General features: G+C 41.5%; 1 protein-coding gene across 9 annotated transcripts in view; it reads right to left on the bottom strand.

Moving 5' to 3' along the window:
* plxnb1b (plexin b1b) overlaps window positions 1-12,647 on the bottom strand; it is a 192,422-nt gene that overhangs the window by 80,306 nt on the left and 99,469 nt on the right. The window contains exon 1 of one of the 9 annotated variants that reach the window (XM_030420444.1): window positions 11,020-11,112. The exons of the other annotated variants lie outside the window; for them this stretch is intronic. The gene's annotated coding sequence lies outside the window, so the exon portion shown is untranslated. Of the gene's footprint in view, window positions 1-11,019; window positions 11,113-12,647 lie in introns of those variants that run through there. 9 annotated transcript variants of the gene reach the window in all.

The raw sequence follows: 12,647 nt of genomic DNA on the forward strand, positions 1-12,647 counted from the left end.
TATATATATATACATACATGTACATATATATATATATACACACACACATACATATAAATGCTCATGTGTAAAAGTGGTATATCAGAAAGTCTGATATCATTGACAGTATTACAACGAGGAGGCTGATGTGAACGGTTTAAATCACTCATCTCCAACATGATGGACGTTAGCATCAGCCTTCTGTGAAACACACAACAGAATGTTGGTGGATGCATGTCTTGTACCAAAATGCACATTGAGAGTCATATTGAACTTATCACCGCCTCATGTTTTTATGTACACAATCTTTTAAAACATAACTGCTCATCATTTGTTGACGTTTTAGGCAACCAGGAATGATTTATACGTGTGCAAACCTTGGAACTCTCCTACTGTCCACCACCAACATGACGTTTACAATACGAAAAAAATAACATTTCAGATGCAAGTTCTAATGTCCCTGTATTTCATTTACACTACCACAGTGTAACACATTTATCAGGCTCTCCTATTTATATGGGAAACTTTTCTTTTCCCTCACAACCCCCCTTGCTACTGAGTTTAATCATCTCTTCTCATTAGTAACATATATAGAAACATATTAAACTCCAGCCATCAATCTTTAATGGAGGAGGAGCAAAAGTCTGATTGTTCTGCTGTCTGCTAGAGTTCTTCCCACCCTGCAGGAAGCTCTTTATAGTGACTAATAAATAACAGACTCCGTCATAACATCAGAGCAGTCGTATCACTCAGTTTGCTGCCAACATTGCTTCCAGAGATATCCAAGCTGAACACTGAATCTGCATAGCAGTTTATTATAAACTATGACATTTCCACTTCTCATATAGTAAGAGATAAAAATCAGAGACAATTAAAACAGATTGGTTCTTTTGTACATTTATCTGACTTTATCTGCTTTATTTTTCAAACAATATTTTATGAGATTAATCGTCTACTTTTAAACAATGGAAACAATTAGTAAGTTAAAGTTCAACGGTCATGTGGCAGTGGTTACTGTACTGTGTCAGAACTCAGGTGGTGCTTTCCCTCTCAGGCACTGCATTCATCTGCCCACTGGTGCTGGACAGCCCAGCTGGCCTGCTGACGAGAGGTTATTTATAAAGAAGCCCCCAACAATTGCCAGCCTAAAAGAACACATTCCTCCTCGGCTGATGAGAGAGGGGGCGGATGCGGATGAGGAGGAGGGGTGTGCTCTCTTCTGGAAAATGTCCCTCTAAAAATGTACATGTAAAAGTCCCCCAGTCTCCCTGATCAGACCCTTTTAGGGATGCAGTCCCTCCACAGTGGGCTTTTCTGGACATGTTTCAGTGGTCAGAGAGCCACTGCTGCAGAGCTGGGAGGGTTAAGGACGTACCCATGGCTATTAACTTTATGGCCCTGAAGAAATCACCCTGGAGTGACAGAGGTGGAGTGTGGACACAAGAGAGGATGGATATCCGGGTCACAACTACCAACTCTATTTATTAGGGGTGGGTAAAAATGTCGATTCATCAATGCATTGCAATATATGTTTTCCCAATTCAATATCGATTCATAAAATCCTCTGAATCGATTCGGGCAAGCGACCACCTGCTGTCCCTTGCCAGACCTCTTGGTCCCTGCCTCCAGCAGCTGGAAGCGTCTCGCCCGCGACCTTGCTATAGGGTCGGAGGGTAATTTGCGTGGAAACACCGTCGGAGCTGCGGAGGCGGGTAGCCGATGTCTGACGCACCGCTCTTTCGAAGATTGTAAATTCGCAGCACAGACTCGGCAGGACCAAACGTATTGTGAGGGTCTGCTGGGAACGTCTGGCGGAACCCTCTGTCAGTGTGGTCTTCAACTCCCACCTCCGGGAGCTTTGACCAGATACTTAGGGAGGCTGGGGACATCGAGTCCGAATGGACCATGTTCTCCACTTCCATTGTTGACGCGGCTGTTCGGAGCTGTGGCCGTAAGGTCTCCGGGGCCTGTCCTGGCGGCATTCCCCGAACCCGGTGGTGGACACCGGAAGTAAGGGATGCTGGCAAGCTTAAAAAGGAGTCCTATCGAGCATGGTTGGCCCGGGGGACTCCTGAGGCAGCTGACAGGTACCAGCAGGCCAAGCGTGTGGTAGCACTGGTGGTCGCGAAGCAAAAACTCGGGTCTGGGAAAAGTTCAGGGAGGCCATGGAGGAAGACTACCGTCAGCCTTGAAGAAATTCTGGCAAACCATCCGGCGCCTCAGGAGGGGGAAGCAGCCCTCCACCAACACTGTTAATGGTGGAGGTGGGGAGCTGCTAACTAAGCTAATATGAGATAGGAAGGGATTTAATTTCTTATATATTTCTTAATCTTTCTCTTCAAAATAAAACTAAAACTTCAACTAAGCTTGAACTTTTAATTACATTGGGACCTGCTGCCTGTTTTAGTACTACATCATTAATGTCCAAACATTCCCCAGAGAGGAGTGCTGTGTTGAATCCTAGTGTATAATTCCATTGTTCAGGACAGTCACTGAGGATGGCAGCTGTCCAGTGGGATGCTCACATTTACAAAGAGAAGAAGGGTGGACACACATGACCAGGAGAGAGAAAACAGAAAGTCATTACACTATGGGCTCAGAGGAGAGGAAGGATTAGGTTATAACGATTACCAAGAGACATTTGAAAGGATAGGGAGAAAAAGAGAGGGTGACACATCATATTGATATGTGACACAATAATATAAACTGTAAAACTATAAAAAACTAAGCATTCCTCCACCTTCAACAGGATGCACTGAGCAAGTCACCAGCTGAAGCCAAGGAGCTCACTACCACAGTAAAAAAAAAAAAAGTAAAGGTCACTTCACTGAATGGCTGTGCTGTTCCCCTAGGAGCTCTGGTGGTCAGGACAGCCTGAGGCAAATTAGCCAAACACAACCTTTGACACTGGTCTCCTCTGTCCCAACAGCTTTGGCCCTGCCCACAGCGGATCCTTGTCCAGTTATGGAAACAAGCGTGTGGCTTCAGGCCTTGTTGGGCCCTGTGGACTTCCTAACTGTTGGCCATGTTGTGCACACAGGCTGTGTGTTTTGAGTGTCCATTGAGGACCAGTTGGCTGTGATATGCTGCAGACAGCTCTGCAGAGGGTTTTTATCACTTTATATTAGTGTACGAAAAGCTGTCCTGATCACCAGAGAACCCTTATCTGTAAAATTTACCCCTGACCACAGGAAACAGCAGCTGTAAATCTGGGTGAAAAAGTTTTGTTTAAATCATAAACCTTTTCTAGGTATTACTGGATGAAAATTGAAAACCATCTACAAATTTAAAAGTACAGAATACTGTAGTTCCTTCATACAATTTCTAACCACAAATCTTATAATTCAATACAAGATACATTACACTTAGATCAGAAAAACCCTACACGTAGCAAACACTCTGATAGATAAAGGAAAAGATACATTTGACTTTATGGCTCTGGAAACAGACAGTGCTGTGTGTGTGTGTGTGTGTGTGTGTGTGTGCGTGTGTGTGTGTGTGTGTGTGTGTGTGTGTGTGTGTATATACACACTTTGTGTTGGTGTACACTTGTGTTTTCATGAGGCAATGCCTTTACTTGCAAATTACAGCTTGTGTTCTGACATGCCAATTATGGCCGGGAGAACTATGCACACATTATCAGAAAGAATGCAGAAACTCTTCTGTCAGGGAGGAAGCGTCTATGTACAACAGCTTTTTTTCCCTGTCTGCTTATTTTCATCACCAGGTTACACGGCCTAGCTACAGTAATGGGCCTCTAGGCAGCTGGAGATGGGAGCTGCTGCTGCCTCAACCTACAGCCAGAATATACCACTTACGAGTTTACCCATTTTAACATCTTGTGTTTCAGAAAGTAGAAACTTTCTGAAACACAATATGTTGAGTTGTGGTGGTCAATGGGTAAAGGCACTCAAGGTCAAGTATGAGGACAACAATGTTTGACTCAATGATTTAGTCATCAGAGTCCCTGATGCACATTTCTGTTCATGCACAGCATTACTGTGTTACTGAGTGGGCACACTAGTAGGGGTGGGAATCTCTTGGCACCTCATGATTCGATTCGAGTCGGTGTTGCAAGTCAACTGGAAGTTTACATTTGCTAGCAAACATGCTGCTTTGCAAAGAACCAAAAAGAGAAGAAAAGTGTTCCTGTAGCAGCATACATGTAGTACATTAATACAGCTGCAGCTGGTCGACGGTCGATACCGGCGTTTGCATCACAGGTAGATCTCACACTTTGCCACAGCTCACTGACCTCACGCTGAGCTCGGGCTGGATTTCAACATACTGTGCGGGCTGTATGACAGTGTACAGTTTTCCCATCGACTTGGATTCAGCTTAATAACGATGTATGCGGCTGGGAACGACGGCTTTAATAAATTTAAAACAGTGCGAAATGACAGAAATAGTTACAGGTGTCACAAGTTAGCCTGGACGCTGCGCACTCAATGCAACAGCTAACAGGTAACAGCTAACAGCTAACAGCCAACAGCGGTCTCCGCGCTGCTCTCGAGCCGATCGGCGTGAACAAATGCCTCAGACTGTTCTACCCATGAGTTGTTTGTTAGTACAGACATTCATGACATTCCCATGTTTTTTGTTGTGTGCACGGGTCGACCATCCAGGCGCTGCACTTCCGCACTTCCGAGTTCTGCCTTTTGCTTTCCGTCAACATTACGTTGTCAATTAACATGTAGAAAATCGATTTTTGACATTTGTGAATCAATTCAGAATCATCCACGTCCAAATTGCGATTAATCTAAGAATCGATTATTTTTCCCACCCCTACACACTAGGTCCCAGCTATGGGTTTAGGCTATATTGCAACCCACACATATATATCTATCTATATCAAAAACTCCTCAACGCACCTCATAAATGTTAAAAACTGGGCGACCAAATACATATACTGGAATGGCTTACCTACTGCTACTCAACTCGTATCATCGAGCGGAATTTTTAAAAGACAGGTTAAGAAGATTTTATGGAACAAGTGGATAGTTACTGATATTTTAGATAGTTTTTAACTCCGTTTTGCTTTTCTCATTTCTTTGTGTTCTGTGTTGTGTCTGCCTCTTGTTTAGTTGTTTTATGTGTAACACCAAGGACCATGCTGGAAATAAGCGTTATACTTTTGCATGTCATCCTTCTGGATTACCGTTTTATGTGGTTTGATCCAGAAATAAATCAATAAAAAAAAAAATCAAAAATGTTACTTTCACAAAATATTAACAGAATTAGATTTATGATCAATAATCATTAGTAATGTGTAATGACTAAGTGGGTAAAGACATGTATTAGAACAGTATAGTGAGTTAAGACACTTTGTTTGAAGCATATTGAGACCTTTAAGTAAGCCACATCAGCATACAGACAGCCACATCTGCTGAAACATTTAAATTTCAGTCTGTGAATGCATAAAGATTGTTTAACAAAAATGGATGTTTATAACAGACAAATAAGTTAATCGTTTTTATTACTAACTGCATTTTTTCTGCACCCATATACAGTAAGTGCTCTGTGTAATATGGTCACACGTATGAGCTCTCTATCCATCAGGTTATGTAGCTTGCCCTACTGGACTTGTATTAGACTGCTTTAGGATCAGCTAGGTTTACAACAGCCCTTGATATGAATGAAGTCAGACTAAATACTAGAAGCACCACTCAGTGTGACTCAACATAAATACAGCAGCACAAACCACAGCCTCCAAAATGATCCTACAGATAAATTAGCATCTCTCAAAGACATTTTCAACAAAACATTATGACTCTCATGACAATATGGCTTATTCCAGGACTGTTGTGTCAGATTGCCAAGGTATTCACTATGCAAGCAAGTTGTTCCAAGATCTCAGTAATTAACACAGTGAGTGAAATAATATGGAACAAGCAATGATACACTGTGAAAATAAGATCGTTGTTTGATGCTGTGTGTGAGTGACTGAACAAAGCAAGAAGCTGCTCCATATTCATGACTCAAGTCACAGGAGAGGGGACTAGACACACACACACACAACCCTCAGGCCTTGACAGCTTGTTAATGCTACTTGGCCTTGCAGTCTGGGATTTCATTCTAGCAACACAGTGCTGACTCTGACCAATCATGCTCCATTTCATGGCTACATAATTTCTTTCAATTCTCAAAGTTTCCTAGCACAGAGGAAAACTATTTCCCGAGTAACATCAACATCAAAATTTCACTTCCAGTCTCTTCCTGTTTGTGTGGATGTCAAACACATACCAATCCAAGCTCTCTCATCCTCATTTTTAATGATCCTGGCTCATAGTTTTGGTTTTATTAAAAAACTTTTGAACTTAGCTGAAGCCAAAGGGCCAACTGTCCCCACATTTCTGGATGCCCATGACCATAAGGTATCAAAGATGGCTGCAAATACAGGCCACTACATACACATTTTTTCATTTTAGCAAATATTAGCCTGCTAACATGCTGAGCCAATATATTGACCATGTTATACATTGATCAAGACCATCCTAGCCAGGGTTGGTCAGAAGCAAAGTGGGATTCACAACTGGGTCAACATGACATTTCTTCATTGTTTTCCGGTTTCATACATGTACATGCTAAAAGTTGTTTTCTCAAATGTGATGACAATTCTGGGATTTTCAAACATGATATTAAGTACAGCTTAATACCAAAAATACACAGAAATTAAGGCAACATAATATTTGGTAAAATGAACAATTGTGCCAGAGAGCGGGGTCAAATGAGAGAAGTCTGTTTCAGGGATTATCTCGTCTGGCAGCATTATTGGAGCCTGGTCCATTTAAACCCATTCTGTAGTTTAATTCTGATGGTCATTTTAAACATTGCTCTGCAGTAAGGAGATTTCAGTTTGACAATTATTGGGGATTATCCACTTTCTGCTGCTTAACTGTGTTTTTTGAATTCATGAGCAATTGACAGTCTAAATATGCAATCATAACAATTCAGCCAAAGTAATTCTTAACAACCCCCTTTATTCGCCATGGTTTCATATTGTACACCATGCCAAAATATAAATAAAAACATCAAAACTTTTAAAACCCGGCCAGAGGGGGCTCATGCACAGCTACAAGACTGCTTCGAGCAAACTGACTGGGACATATTCTAACAACCAGACCTGGATGCATGGATGCCTGGATGCCCAAACTGTGCTGTTCTACATCACAGCTTGTGTGGACACTGTCACCATAAACAACGAAGTCAGGGTTTTTCCAAACCAAAAACCTTGGATAAAAAATACAGTACAGACTCTTCTTAAAGCCTGGGACACTGCATACAGGTCTGGGGACACAGTCAGGTACAGCTCAGCCAGAGCCGACTTGAAAAGGGCAATAAGGGAGGCTAAACAGAACTACAAAAGGAAAATAGAAGACCACTTCACAGACAACGATCCAAGGCGGGCATGGCAAAAAACACATCACAAACTACAAGGGCAAGAACTCCACGCCCCCCAACACAGATGACTTGCTAGCAAAGGATATGAACTGCTTCTTTGCTTGCTTCAAGGTAAAACGTCCAACACAAGCTGTGCAGTCTCCACCTGCTTCCAGCTCCTAGCCATTAACTGTGCACAAGCATGACGTGAGGCGGATGCTCAGATCAGTGAAGCCAAGAAAGGCTACCGGCCCAGACCGAGTACCTAGAAAAGTACTCAAAGAATGTGCTGACCAGCTTGCCGCGGTGTTCAATATCTTCATCCTATCCCTTGCCCGAGCTGCCATTCCTTCCTGCCTGAAGACATCCACCATCATCCCGAACCCAAAAAAGCCCTCCCCCTGTAGTCTGAATGACTATAGAACTGTGGCACTCACCCCTATAATTATGAAGTGCTTTGAGAGGCTGGTATTAAAGCACATCAAAACCAGTCTCCCACTGGACCTAGACCCACATCAGTTTGCCTACAAGGCAAACAGGTCGACTGATGATGCCATCACCATAGCTTTTCACACAGCCCTAAACCATCTGGAGCACAGTGGGACATACAGTGGAGATCAAAATTAGAAAACAATTAATACTTGATTATTTCTGGAATATTTTTATTTTTGTTCTTTTATTCATTGTTCAGAATTTGATAGCATATCAGCTGTGGCTATACCACTGCAGTACTAGCATGTTTCTTTAAATAACCAAGGTACTTCAACAAAAACCTTTATTTTGTGAAAAAAAACAGTGAGCAAAATAAGAGAACAGTAACCACTGTGTCAGAAGAGAAGATTTAAAACAATGTTTTTTTAGGGCTATAGGATTAAAAAATTAATCAGAAGTGTAGAGGCCCTTGCTTTGATTAACTTCAGCACATCTGCGCCCACAGGACATCAGTAGTTTCTTACACTGCTCTGGTTTGATCTTGGTCCATTCTTCTTGCAGTCTCTTCAACAGTTCGGTAACTGTAGTGGGTTTCTTAGCCATACTTTGTCGCCAAGGATTTTCCAGAGATTCTCTATGGGGATTAGTTCTGGACTCTGGACTGGTCATTTTATTGTTTCGATATTCTTAGCTTCAAGGAACTGCTTAACCCGTTTTGCAGTGTGACAGGGGGCATTGTCTTGCAGGAAAATTGCGAGCTGATTGGGAGTCAATTGCAGTGAAGGAATTGCATATTGCCGAAGGAGGTTCACATAAACATTTGCATTCACCCTGCCATGTAGCTGTACAAGAGGCCCAACTCCTGCTGCAGAAAACATCAACCAAAAAAAGCTGTCAGCTGAACGATGCTGGGAGCTGTATCATGGGTAAATTCCAGATTCAGTTTTCTTTTCAGGAGGTTTCACTTGAGTCCCTCTGCTTTGTGGAAGTGCAATGCTATATATCTGAAGTGCCCCCTCAGGGCTCAACAACAACACATTTTTAGGGGCAACATGACTGCATATTTAAATCAAAGTAAAGACATGATTTTATCTTGGCTGGAAGAAATGTAAAAAGAACAATCTGCACCAATTGGGGGCTGGGCGATATGGCTGAAAAATGTATCATGATAAGTGTTTCATATCAGTCGATAATTATTGATTTTTTTTTTTGTTTTACTTATTTGATATTAAAAAAAGTTTGAAAAATAACCTTTTAATGGTGACTACGGGTGAGATTTTTGAAAAAAAAAAATTTTTTCTTTAGTGTAGAAGCTGACATCGCTGCTTGACAATATGTTAATGCGATACTTCGGGTTTTTTGAAGTGGGGTCATATAAAGTACATATCTATAGTCGGTCTGTTGGCACTTTGGCACTACATTTTCTCAACCATAGAACCTCCATATCCCTACGCATTAGCGCAAATGGGCCGTTGCGCGAAGGGACATGGAGGTTCTACAGTTTGTGTCTGTGTCTGAAATTGTTAAGATTCGTTTTGATCGAAAGTAAACAGAGTTGCGTGCATAAACCTCTCGTCCAGCAACTGGGCCTCGCACTGTATTTCGCCGCTCGCAGATCACCTGTTTCTAACGGAGTTCGGTGAAATTATCGAACGTTCTGTCAAACTATATTTAACTGTATTTTCTATTGATATTGATCATGTGTCTACCGCAATAGATATCGTTATTGTTTCATTGTCCAGCCCTACACCAGTTGGCAATGTTTCAACTTGTTTCGTTCATATCGTTCATATCGTTTGTTTGTTCAGTTGCGTTTCCGGTACAACGTCGTTTAGCGGTGAATCGTGGAATGCACATTTCAAGGCAAATACATAGCTGCAACTTGTTAGACAACACAACAGTTAACAGCTAAAGCCTGCAAGCCAAGAACGAGTGACTGACTGAACGAGAACACCAGGAGAGGAATCAGTGAACAAACAAGAGCGATGAGCTAGGAACAAAATGAAATGGGTTTTTTTTTTTCATCGAAACGGTTGTTATGCTTTCCTGTTTCTCATTGGATTTAATTTGACGACGGTGTCCTAGACTCAGCATATAATTGGCTGGATCTCAGTCCTCTTCACCACTGTGATAACTAAATACTGAACAACACAGCAATTAGTCTGTGAGAACGAAAGAATGAACAAGAGAGAAGTGAAATGTGGAATCAGGTCAGTTTGTTCGCGTGAAAGAATCGTTCCTTCAAACTGATTTGTTCGTGACCTACAAATCACTAGCCTATATAGACTCCATTGGGATTTAGGACCTGAGATGCTTGAAAATACTTTATTAGTGTCTAATGCACATGGAAATTGTAATAATTGAATCAAATGGGCATGTGATTCTGTTTTCTGTTGTCAGACAACTGAAAAATTCAGTAATTTGATCATGGCTCATAATATCTTGCACTGTGCTGTGGCTACAATGATGTTTAAAATGAGTGACAGAGGAGGTCAGGGGCACCAAAAGGTATACAGACACAAAGCATCTAAATGCAAATCTGGATTTATTCTTGTAACACATGCATAAAGTGGGAAAACCAACTCTTAACTTCATCAAAAATGTGGCTTTGCTTTCTGAAAGTTGATTTTAGATGGAGCCTTGAAGCCATAGGGAGGAATTAAAGATAATGAAAATAGGTGGAAAAAGACTGACTTTTCTTATCCACACAGAACACAAACCAGACATGATCATTTCTAAATCACATGAGGTCCCCTGGTATTACTAGCCCCATGCAAATAAGGCTAAAGGAAAGGTCTAACTGATATTTCCGAATGGATTTCTGCTCTGGTAAAAAAAACTTGACCTGATGGACCCGACAACAAAACAACCCAAACACAGGAAACACCATCTTTCAGCATCTCATGACAAACCTGAAAAGAAATAAAACAAGGAACACCTGAAGGAAATATCAGTGCACCAACACTGTTAAGTGAGAAGAGAGGGGCTCATAAGTATTCCATGAGTCCTTCACACTTACACTGAAAATGGAACCAATGTGGTAGTGAAATAGTTAACATGAGGCTTCAAGACTGTCACATCATTGTCCACATCAAAGTGCAGGCATGATGAAGAAAAGCTGAACTACACAAGTTGAAACAGAGCTCAGTACAGGCTCGGCCTCCTACAGACCCCTGAAACATCTAGCAACTGTTGTGAAAATTAATTTCCGTCTGACATGGCACTCACCTCCAAGCACTCAAGCACAGAACACCATCTCTCTCTTTCTCTCTAGAAACCAGAAGTATAATCATATTTTCTTCACAACACTGGGCTTTTCTGAGCAGCAGCTAAAGTGCTGGCTGTTGCAATCTTCGAATGATGCAAAAGCTGTGTTCTTGAAGGCAGTTGCAGTGATTTGAAGCATTACAAGCATGGTTTGTGAAGCATGGGGAGCATGCTCTCAAGTAGGGGTAGGGCAGACCTGCACACACACACACACAAACATACACAAAAACACACACACACACACACACTCACACACACATATATAAAGGCTCCTTTCTGTGTCTGGGCAATAACAAGGGCAGTGCAGAGAGAGTGAAGGGTAAATGTTAGTGTGGTTGCTGTGTTGTCTGGTCCTCCCTGAATGCTGTTTGTGTTTAAAACACACCGCTGCACAAAGAGCCTCTTTGTGCTCCCATGCAGCTTATGCTGCCTTTCCATAGTATTGCCTCATTAAAACATTAGGGTGTGTTTCTTTGTGACATAGAAAGGTGAGAATGAAGCCATAAAACGGTTTGAGCCAGCAAACGAATCTGGAGCACAGTAAAAACTAAATGAGCTTCTTCAACATAGCATCTGAATAAAAAATCATTGTATCGAAGCACAACTGCTGCCAGCCACTCCACAGTTTTGACAGGCCGTGAAACCAAATTTGGGGCCTCAGGCACTCCCACAGCCGTGAGTCAGATAATGATGATAGACAAACAGAATCAAACATTTGCTGGAGGGCCAAATTGATGGCGATTGGTGAACACATTTGTTTACCAAAATTACTCCTCTCTCTCTTTAACTGTATACTTTATAATCTAAAGGGTAATAAGTATTACATAACTAGTAAACTAACAGTACAGTCTATAAGTTTCCTTTCATTATACTTTCACAATATAAAAGTGGACTTGAGGTATATAACCAGTATCTATAAGATGACTTATAACATAGTTCAGAGTTTACAAGTAGAAACGTGTATCTACTTGTAAACTACTTGCCTACTCAAAGTTATCTTACACTTAGGTATACTCAGAAGTATACTAAACTTAACAAAAAAGTGGGCCGAGTTAGTCCCAAGAAGTACTGAAATATTACACTTTCAAACTATACTACTAGTACATTGATATCAGTGTACCATAAAATAGACTTGGGAAATATACCTCAAACTGTACTTCAGTTTACTTGATAAAACTAGCCCCATTCACACTGCCCTTTGAGTGCAGGGATCAAGCGCCAATTCTACGCATCCTCTTCTGTGTGGAAGTCTCAGATGCGATGAGGGGCAAAATTTTGCTGTGCCTCTGATGTGCCTCCGGAGGTAGTATCAGTTTGAATGGGGCTAGAGTTTCAGGCCCATCCACTGTGGACTCACAAAATCCTGTGCCAAACACTGTTCTCTGCAACTAATAACCTGAGGTCAGCCACTCAGACAGCAGGAAACAAAACAGGGCAGAAAGATCAGATTTATCAAATTTGTGTTGTGTCTAAAGTAATCTGACTTGGTGCCTGAATAATACTCCTCTAAAGTAATTCTATTCATTAAATGAGAAGCTGCTTACTGTCATGCAAATAATTTTTATGTTGTTGTTGTTTTTAAATAAACA

The sequence above is a fragment of the Sparus aurata genome, chromosome 6 (genome assembly GCF_900880675.1).
Source record: "Sparus aurata chromosome 6, fSpaAur1.1, whole genome shotgun sequence".
In the NCBI taxonomy this organism is placed as follows: Eukaryota; Metazoa; Chordata; class Actinopteri; order Spariformes; family Sparidae; genus Sparus; species Sparus aurata.